Here is an 11,870-nt window from a genome sequence, read left to right on the forward strand (position 1 = left end):
CCAGCAACTCTGGTGTGACCCCTCCCACACTTCCCACAAGTGTGGTGGCTCCGACCCCCCCCCACTCTAACATCAACGGTACTGCACCGTTTCGGCGCTGGCTGCGACTGCATCGGAGCCTGCCTCAGCTCACGCAACTGTAACTCAACCTGTAACTCACGCCACATGGCGGCCTCCTACAACTCCAACAAGATCTCACACCTCCGCGCAGACACGAACTGTCTGATATCCCTCTTGAGCATACTCAGATATTAGGACATCTAAGCCTGCTCCGAAGCGAACTTCAGGGCAAAACATCGCCCTCTCAATAAACATCCTGGTGATCTCAGTCACCGACTCCAAATCCTGCTTCAGCTCAAGGAACTTCCGAGTCAATCTCTCCTTTTCATCCCGCGGAACATAGCGAGTACTGAACATCTCTCTGAATTGATACCATGAAACCGCAGCCCTCTGCGCATCGGAAAATGACCTTGTAGTCGATCTCCATCAATCCTTAGCTCCTAGCCTCAACAGGTTCAGAGCACACCTCACCCTCTGATCAGCAGGGCATAAACTCGTGGGGAAATACCCCTCCACGTCTGATAACCATCTCATAGCAACAATCGGGTCCTGAACTCTATCGAATATGGGATGCTTCGTATAATAGAAGTCCCGATACTGAAAACCCCGACTAGCTCCTCCCTTTGTCGTTGCTACAGCCGCTGTAGCCGCCGCGGCAACCGTCTCTGCGAGAGCCGCATATCGTTCATCGAAATACTCAATCATGGCGGTCTTGATCGACCCAAACAACTCCGGCAACTCAGCCCGGAACAATGCAGCAACCCCATCACGCAGGATCTCACGAATCCTCGCATCCCGCTCGCTCGTGCTCGACCGATCGATAACCTTCGACGACGCTGATCCACCCGGAACTCGCTCTCCAGCTCCCGATCCTGATCCGGATCCACTATCATCATGCCTCGAGATCTCCATAATGAAGACACCCTACCAATCTCAGACACTTCCCAAAATCCTGGGATCCAACTCTCGCAACCCTACCCTAGATACCATGGTTTCCCTGATACGCGTATGGGTCCTGTGCTTTCAGTAGTACGGGCCCATACTACCTTCCACACCTACCCATATTTGTATGAAGTACTACCACAATACCCTAGGGAACATGCATAACAACTATCAACCCCCACCACTAGAGGAACACTGAGAACATCCCATAAGGGACCCTAGGCTACAGGCATCACATATCAGGCAACATTATCATGAATTCCTGAAGATCCCTAGCCTAACTCTAGCATGCTGTTCTATCAAGCTCAAATAAACAATATCATGCATGGTATCTTGGGGTTACTTACTGGCTCCGGCTGATCGTACCTCCGCGTCCTCCTTTTACCAAATTTGAAAACCATTTTAATTTCTCATTTTAAAATCCTCCTCGATTTGAGACTGGAGTCACACGAATGTTTCCCCAATTCACTCAAACCAAGGCTCTGATACCAACTTGTAACATCCAAAATTTCAAAACAATTAAAACTTTTCAAAAGCCACTCATTTTAATAATGTTGTTACAAAAAGGTTTTCAATACATTATTTTAACAGAGTATTTCCCAGGTTCAATTCATAAAACACCAACGCGAGGAACGGTACGATCACGCCTTTGCCTTGCCACAGACTCTTGAGAACCTGAAACATAAAAACACAACTGTAAGCCCGAGAGCTTAGTGAGATACCCCCCAGTATACCAACCACATATACGCCTTTCCAGGCCCTGACCTTCCGGTCCATGTGTCTCAGGGGACTTCCGTCCCTGCTGGGTAAACCTTCCGGTCCTACCCACGCCGACCTTCCGGTCCATCACACAACATATTGCCTTCCGGCCCATAACATATCGCCTTCCGGCCCATAAGCATAAAATGCATATATAACATAACAAATAATCATATAGCAGTTCATAGACAACAATCGATCAACAGATCACATATCATAGCATTACTCTAAACAAGATACCGGTCTGGCCGGTCACTAGCATAACATTACCCTATGAATCAGTCAACATACTAAATGCATACATACGCCTTTCCAGGCCATGACCTTCCGGTCCACATAGTAATGCCTTCCGGCCCATAACATATAACAACTGACAACTACCCGGATTTCCATCCGATAAAAGGGTTGGCCTTGGTGCCATAAACCCTAGCGATATAGTGAGGATAACTCACCTCGAAACTGCCGATTGAACAGATAGCTCAAGCTGCTCCGATCACTGACACAATCTCCACCTCTGGACAGTCACCAATGCACTGAACTCACACAATGACAACAATTACCAAAATACCCCTGGAACCACTGGTAAATCCTTGGTCAAAGACAAGGTCAAAGTCAACCCCTGACTGACCCTACTCGCCGAGTCAACCCTATGACTCGCCGAGTCCCCATACTCAGAACTTCACTCAACCCGCGATCTAACTCGCCGAGTCACCCCAAGACTCACCGAGTTCAACGACTCTGAGTCCACTCGCCCTTAACTCACCGATTCCTTAAGACACCCTTTCTACACGTCGAGTATCCCCTTTTTACTCGACGAGTTCCTCCTGGAAGAATCGCGGGGTCACCCCGACTCAACTCGCCGAGTCTGAAGAACAACTCGACGAGTCCCAGTCAATCTCCAAGCTACTCGCCGAGTTTGTTCATCAGACTCGGCGAGTCCATGCCATGCAGACGATCAAACTGCTTCCTGAGATAAGTTTTGTCCCGAAATACACAAGCATGGGACCTTCTGGACCTCTAAAGGTCCTAATACAGGGTTATATTCGTTTGGGTAACAAGGCAATAATCCATCTAATCACCAAATGGGTTCCATAAACCCTAGATCCATACACACATCAATATAACAGAAATGATCTGAAATATTACCTGAATAACGCACTCTCTGTGTCCCCAAACCTCAGAACTCGAATCCCTTGCAGTTCCTTTAGCCAAGATTCCCCTCCTCCTTGCACCACAATTTCTTCAAATCACCAATGGCCTTCAATCTTGCTCTAGATGCCCACAACCGCTTAGGGTTCTTCTCAGTAGACTAAAAGACGGACAATGACGGCATATAGTGCGTTATATACGACCCAAACCTGAACGGTTAGGGTTTCCGCTGAACAGCGTCGACTCGCCGAGTCCAGTCGCGATCCCGCGACCAAGTCTGCGATCCTACTCGGCGAGTCTAGGCTCCAACTCGCCGAGTCCCCTCTTAAAACACCCCCAAAATCATAATTATATCAATATTTGAAATTCCGGGCTGTTACACTATTAGTTGGAACTTTTCTACCGGGTCGTTGTTAAAATAAAATGAGTCAAGTTTGCATATTTTATTTGTTTAGAATCTTAAATTTTAAGTCTTAGTTATATAATGAATACGTAATAGTTTAGGAGTAGAGTCAATCTGTGGTCTTTGAAACTTGGTCTCTACCCCCCTCAAATGTTTTACATTTGTCCACCTACAGTACGTTAACTTGTATCGGACAAGGAAGAATTCTGTTACATGGGTTTCATCAAAAGTCATGGACTCTACTACTGGCCTACGAGATTCCGAGTATTCCAATCAATTTCTTAGAAAGTCATGAACTATATTATTAGTATAAATAGAGGTAGGTTTGTTTGTTTGTTTATGTGTGAAAGTCGATATATGAACAAAAAAGTGGAAAACTAAGAAAATATAAAAAAAAGTGAAAAAAATTGTGAAAAAAGTGAAAAGAAAAAAAGGCCAAAAAAACAGTCAATATATAGTTATATGTTTAGGATATCTATTATATAGTATTTTCTATTTAGCCGTGTCATTTGAGAACTTGATAATGACTTTTGAAGCAATGGGGTAATAAAAAGGGTATAAAGTGAATGGATGAAAAAATGAATGTTGGTCAAAATGAGTGAAAAATGATTATGAGAATTTTGAGTACTTAGATTTGGGAAGTAATTAGGAATTTTAGACACAAATAAATCCATTGAGGCGAGACATAATTGGCGAATTTAAAATGGGTTATTCTATGTCATGTTGGTGAGCAAGATTTTGATACGTGGTACTAAGAAGTTAATATTAATCTAGTTTGCTTGAGGACAACCAAAACATAAGTGTGGGGTATTTTGATATGAAATTCTTTAACTATATATTGTAGGTCGTTATCTTAACATATTTGATAAAAAATAATTATATTTTAAGGTATATGATACTTAATATGATATGAAATGTTTAATTACAGTTAAAATCGGAGATGAGATGCAAAATCATGAGAACGTGGCTGAAATAGACAAAAAAGTGATAGGAATCGAGAAGAAATTTGGAAGGCATGCCGTGGTGAAACCATTACCACATTGTGGTTTCGTAAATCTTTAAATATACGAGTTCTACAACCATAATTCGGATGCTAACTTACACTAACTTAGGGAAAATTTTATTTGATCACGCGCAGACAATTTTCAAAGTTGAAGAAACACCATCAAAGAGTGTATTTGAAGATCAAAATGAAATTTAATGTATTTTATCGTTTTGGTTTGTTTTATATCATGTATTTTAATCTCAAATACATTAGATTTTTCTTTCTAGTTATGATGCAAGGCTAAAAACCTTGTTACTCTCGCTTGATGTAAATGATCCCTAGTTAACATGTTTTCATTTTGTTATGAGGATTATTCGTGTTTGGTAAACACTTGTGTTCAATTGATTCTTTATCTTACATGTTAAAGTTATGATTTTGTTACCTACTTGTGAGTTATGTGTAGTTTAGATGATCAATATAGTTATGTTAACTTGAATCTTAACTATTTTATGATCATTAAATTGTTAGGACTACAGATCTATTTAATCACAAGGTTAGGTAATATTAATTTTTAGTTTTGATTGTGGTAGAGTATAAAAGTTATCCATGCTATGCATAATTTATTGTCATGATGATTAATAAGAAATTATGACATCATATTGTTCATAGTTAGAATTCATTCAATTTATTTTGTGCTCACAAATTACATGATCATTGGGATTAAATGTTCAATAATCATTAGTACTACGAATTTGAAACAAGATAACTAGTAATTGTTAAATCCGGTAACCAACTCATTAATCGATTGCATGCTAACGAGTCAAGCATAGAAACTAGGGGGTTTCATATTCTAGTGGAAGTGCTCTAAATCTACTCCTTTAAAAACTAGTTGTTTGCATAATTTGAGTGGTTAAAAAGGCTTAATAATTAAAAAAAATCTTTACTTATATGTATTTAGTATAACTATTAGCCTATTTGTTTGGATCAAAATCATACTCGTTCCTCGAGAGTTCGACACCCTTTATTACTTTAGACTGTATTACTTCACAACTAGTTACACTATCTATTTGTGTTTTAAAACTTGTTGAGATTTGATATGATTTTATAAATATAAAACTAGTGCATTAAATACACATCATCTCTCTACAACAAAATCTCCATAAATCTTTCCATAACACAAGAGTTCAAACACCTCTTTTTAATTCCATTCATTAAACACTCAAAGCTAGTTAGGAAGAAGAACTTACCTTCAATACAAGACATATAAGCCTGGGTCCTGATTTCCTTTGCACCTAGCTTCTCCTTTTGCATCAAGCTCCCAAAAATCATCATATGGAGCTCTACAGGTCAATAGTATGGAAAAGAAATCAAAACAACCGATTATCCTTTGTTTAAATTTGTTTGATGTGTCGGTGTTGACGTGTTGTGATTGGCCTTTGGGTGCGCTACACCCTTATTTTAATGGTGTGGGCTTTCGTTCCTTTAGGCACAAAAGTCTGACATATGTGTGCAAAGTCTTTTGTCACCACTTTAAGTATATTAACAAACTATCTCACGCGTCGCGTTCCTCTTCACCCACGCGTTGTGTCGTCGAAGTATATTATTTTCCCAACACTTAGAGTATTTTCAAAGGTTTACCAACACCGTTCTCGTTGGCAATGCGTCGTGTGGTATCTAACATGTCTCCTCAAAAAATTACATCTTCACAATAATAACTGCTATGAAAAACATGTGTCATGCACATGTGGTCTACTTTCATTATTAAAACTCTCCCCTATGTCTTCCTCTATTTGTTTGGTGGTTTTATCGTATTAATGATGTTCTTAATCTCCTTTTCCATGGATGAGACATCATTTGATCATCACATCACATCACTTCCACAATCTTAACATCTATATTCCCGGTTCGTTAATAGGAAATTCTTTATCTCTTGTTACTAATAAGCGTAATTATTGTGGTTTATGGGGTAGTTTATATGCATATGTTCGGGGTAATCAAATGTATAAAATATAATAGCAAAGTTTGGATCAACATGAAAAGATTTTGGCTATCAATCTACTCATTGTGTGTTTGTCATGATAGGCAGGGAGATCATGATCCGATAGTTTTAACACACTCTAAAACCATAATAGATTTCAAAATTATTTTATTTCACAAACAAACCTCAACGTAATTACAGAGAGATAACTTTTAGATTTTTAGAGTTTTGTTTGAATTAAATTTTAAAAGCTTGTAGTATGAAAAAATATTTTTTGTTCAAAAATGAATGGTTTGTCAAAAGATAGAATCTTTCGATCGCTTCTTGTCAAAGAAGATGAAGATAAAAGTAGAAACAAAAGATTAAATAAATTCTTAAGTCTTATATAATTTTTGAGAAATTAAATATCCTTCTACATTTTGGTCCTACTAATCCTCCTACCCATTTAAATGTTGACATGTGTCATATTAGTATCCTAAAATATCATTAAATCTCATTAAATAAGCATTAAATATTACACATGTTACCATTTCATTGAATATAAGAATATATAGAAACAAAACATGTTACCATTTCATTGAATATGAGAATATATAGAAACAAAAAGTAGGAGGATATTTAATTTCTCATAATTTTTTTCTCTATTTCTTGTTTCATGATATCAATATTTTATCATTTTTTAAAACTGCATATTTTTTTTATAAATAAAAAACAATCATCGTAAACGGAAAGAAATAAGATTTCTTTATCCCTTAATTGGGTAAATCATGCAAAGCACCCTTGAAACAAACAAAACAAATCCTTCTCTTACAAAAAGGCAAATGTGGCCATACTTGTGAAGTACTCCTTCTGAAATCCAATGAATTATTTATATTTATAAATTATGGGACTCGATTGGAAGGTACCCGTTTGGAAGATGGACACAGTGTCATTATGAGCTGCCATATTTATGGCAATATAACTGTTTATGTACAACTACTTCCCTCATTTATTTATTTGTCATTCGGTAAACCACCTTAGACTAAATAATATGGAGATTTTTTAAAATAAAATACGTCACAAGACCAATAATTGTTAGATAAGTTAATCCATTTATTGTGATCAAGTATCCTTTAAATAGTATTTTAGTAATTTTCTGGCTATCGTAGTTATTGACATGCATTTTAAACATGTTTTCTTATTTAATTATAGGAATTTATACGTAGCTTTCTTTTATTATTCATGGATATTATGATCTAAAAAACAAGATTCAGGACCCTAAAAAATCTTCATCAATAGTAAAAGTCCACTTCCAGAACAAAATAACCGATACCAATCAAATAGATTCGTAGAACAAATCAGTCATTCCAAAAATAAATTTAAAAAAATATGGTACAGAAATACGTTAAAAAGATTTCAGCTAACAGTATTTCAAGATGAAATCCTAAAACACATATATGAAAACAATAACACGTGGTTTCCGAGTCAACTTAATTAGGGAAAATAAAAGAAAAAAGTGTAAATAAGAAGAAAGTAAAAAACAAAAATTGATGTTTTCCACTTTCATTAAAAGAAAAAAGTGGAAGGTAATAGAAGGAATACTTTGTCTCACAGCTTTCATTCCGATTTGGAAATAAATAATAAAATAAATAATTTTGGTTTCATTTCTTTCCAACTCAATAACATAATTTTTTTTTTCTCCTTTCTCTTCTTTGCTCTCTTCACTTTCGTTTCTCTTCATTTCTTGTTTTTTAAACTTAGGAACTAGACGTATAAACAAAGTATGAACAAAGGACGATGATTTTATTAATTTGGTGAAAGTCATTACAAAAAAAGCTAGCGAAATTAATTAATAATATAATAAGCTAGATTAGAGAAATATATAACCCACGAATATATATATATATATATATATATATATATATATATATATATATATATATCACAAATACATAATCATATGGGTATACTGAGAATTAGTTTCATCCTGTGCCCCGACTGAATGTACACATCACATCCTCCAATTATTATAAAATCCTTTTAGAAAATCATTTCTTTGAATAAAAGTATTTTCTTTTCAAAAACTCGTTTAGAAAATCTATCATTCCTTAGTTCGAGTTCAAACACACTATAAGGCGCGCCCAAATCCCTCGAACCAGGGCGCTGATATCAATTTTTAACATCCCGAAAATTACAAAGATATTTCTATTTATAAAATAGATTAACCGATTGAACATTTATTTCGAAAACCATTGAGTAACATTTGATTTGTTGAAAACCATCCATTATCAGAGTTGAGTTTACAAAACAACGAAAACACATATATTTGATGCACGTGTAAAGTCCCACTGAGCTCTTCTCACGAACGACCTACAAAATTTGTAATCTACAACTATAAAAATAAAGCTTATTGAGTTTCCCTATAAACCACATATTCCAAAACATAGAATGCATCCACACAAGTTATCAGCTCTAATGCTGATCTGCCAAATCTCTTATTATCATGTTTAGAACATATATAACAATCATACATATCAACTCTTGGCATGCTTCCCCTGGCTCTCAGCCACCGCTACTACCGACTCTTAGCTGACCTACTATCATCAGCCTCGCGCTGAAACTAAACCATCGACCCCACACCAGAATAATATCATCAGCCTCATGCCGAAAGAATACCACCGACCTCGTGTTGGAACAATATCCATACAGGGGCCGATGAAAATACTGACAACTATCTCATGAATACATAGTCACATGTAATCCGAAGTCAGATAGACAGTTGGACAAGTGACCCCACCCGTAAGCCTTAATCACACAAGAACATGCAAAGGGTTTTAAAACAAGATTTCTTAGGTTATCCAACTTAAACTATATGCAACCCTAGGGTATCCACTCAACAATCCCTAATACTCATTACCCAAACCAAACATGACACCTTCCAGTATCATATCATCAACAAGTAAAACCCTACCATTCTAGCATACCATGACACCAATTGTCCTATACTGCACATACAAGACTGATCATTAACATTTAGGAAGAAAAGAGAAGAATAAAGATAGAAAAGCTCGATTTGAAAAGTTAATGCAAGAAAGAATGTGATTTTGGAAATAAAAAAATAAATCTAAGAATCATGTTCATACTTGTTCTTGTTCTTCATCTCTAATGCAAAATCAAAATTCTAACAAGCCATTAAGATCTCTTAATATGATTAATTATTAAACACATATCACTAATACGAAAATTGATCTTTGTTCAAACTCATTATATTCAAAAGGAGAAAATTTTGTTGGTAATTCATCAAAATCAAATTTGAAGAAAAGTGATGCAAAGCAAACTTATATTGAAAAGAAAGTTAATATAAGAAAATCAATTTTAATTAACTTTATCAACTACATAATTGTCATCAATAGGACCATTTCCATGTAAGCGATTGTGAACATCCAACACACAATGAAGACCTATAAAATTAAACGCTGACATGTACTCTATTACAACATCCTAAAAGTTACACCCAATGAATCTTTTTAAAGGTCAAATTATACAATATGAAGTGGAATGAATATTAACCTACACCATCTTGCAACTCCATTATAATTTATACAACATGGACAGTTGGGTTTAGACTTTAGATGGTTAGTTGCATAACTTTCTTTTGGGACCCTACTGAACATGATTATAACTTTTACGAAAAGAAAATGAAATTTTTTTAAATAAATTAAACCACCAAAATTTTAAAATCAAGAAGGATGTAAGGAATTGCGAACATCTAATACAACATGATGACCTATAAAATTATACGCAACATTCACTCTATTACATCATCCTAAAATTTACACCCAATGAATCTTTTTAAAAGACTATTATACAATTTGAAGTGGAATGAACATTAACCGCACAATCTTGCAAACTTCATTATAATTTATATGATATGGATCGTTGGGTTTAGACTTTAGATGGTTAGTTGCATAGCTTCCTTTTGGGATCCCGCTAAGCATGATTATAACTTTCATGAAAAGAAATGCAAAAGTTTAAAATAGATTGAACCACCAAAATTTTAAAATCAAGATGCATGCACTACACTAGTTGTATCCATTCTTGTTTTGTATTGTTATGCAGTGGTCTTGTTGCTTATGTGAATCTAGAGGCAATAACGTCTTCATATATAATATTTTTCATTTCAACCAAAATCATAATTATACGGTATAAATTTGAATAATAAGAATGAACAAAATGAAGCAATATTTCTTACCATAAACTTTCATATTTCCTTCTCATTGTCATATTCCTCTTTATTATTATTTATGCTCTCCATTGACAATCGTTTTGTATGGAGTTTCTAATCTACTTCTCAACCTCACACAACTCTTTAAACCATTCGAATAAAAATCTACCATTATGAACTATATATATATATATATATATATATATATATATATATACACACACACACACACACACACACACACATATATATATATATATATATATATATATATCAATGTTAATCAATTGGTGTCATAAGCACCATTAAGTATCATAAGTTAAAAAAAACTATTGAGTGGTAGTTGATAATTAGATGCTAGTGAAAAGTTATGTAGGTTTTAATAGATATTATGGAATCGTTATTATAAAGAAATATGAATAGACATGGAAGTTTTGATTGATTGTGGTGATAGAAAAAATGCATCTTTTATAAGTATAGTATGATATGATATGATGGGCTAGGAAATCTCAAGATTTTCAAGATAAGTACAACTGTAGAGATGCTTAAGATATTTAAATGTTTTTAAATGAGCAAACTATATTAAAATACCAAAAATATGAAGACGTTAAAGACAAGTAAGTAATAACTGAAATATAAAATGCATGAACACAAGATATACGAGGAAAGCCATTGATCATTTCAAGATATTCGACATAAAACCTCAGTAGGTGACGAAATTCGCACTGCCTTAAAATTTTGATTCAATGAAAACAATTACAAGTGAGTACAGAGCTTATAGTGAGTGAGAGAATAGGATCTTGATGTGTTGTGTTGTTATTAGTATTGTTTGTCTGTGTAATTATCTTAGCTCCTTTATTTATACATTAGATAGCCAACTAACACTCCTACAAATCAAGGATCTTCCTTCATATATTCTTGACCGGATATTTTGGAAGGAAAGCATATAACATCATTGAACACCTGTTATTTGACTATGTCTTCTGCTTGTTGCTCAATTCTTGGCATGTAAGCCTATAAAAACAAGAATTGTTGGCCAAGATGGTAGATAATATCTTCATTCAAGATCCTGATAGAATTCAAGATTTAAGAACCTGATAAAGTCGAATATATTAGATAGCAAGAAAGATTAATATTCTTGTCAATATGTTTAAATTAGACAAAAAAATTACCATCAATATATATATATATATATATATATATATATATATATATATATATATATATATATATATACATATGGGGATAGGGAATATACATTACAGCTCCACCTAAGCTTAGGTACTAAACCTATAAAATATGTTGTTTTAACTTTGTAAATATACCCGATTTGGTTTTCACTTGATAATATATCGTCGATAACATTTCTTTCCCCCATTTTCATTTTACA

The sequence above is a fragment of the Lactuca serriola genome, chromosome 4, assembly GCF_051521515.1.
Source record: "Lactuca serriola cultivar US96UC23 chromosome 4, Lser_US96UC23_V15, whole genome shotgun sequence".
Taxonomy (NCBI): Eukaryota; Viridiplantae; Streptophyta; class Magnoliopsida; order Asterales; family Asteraceae; genus Lactuca; species Lactuca serriola.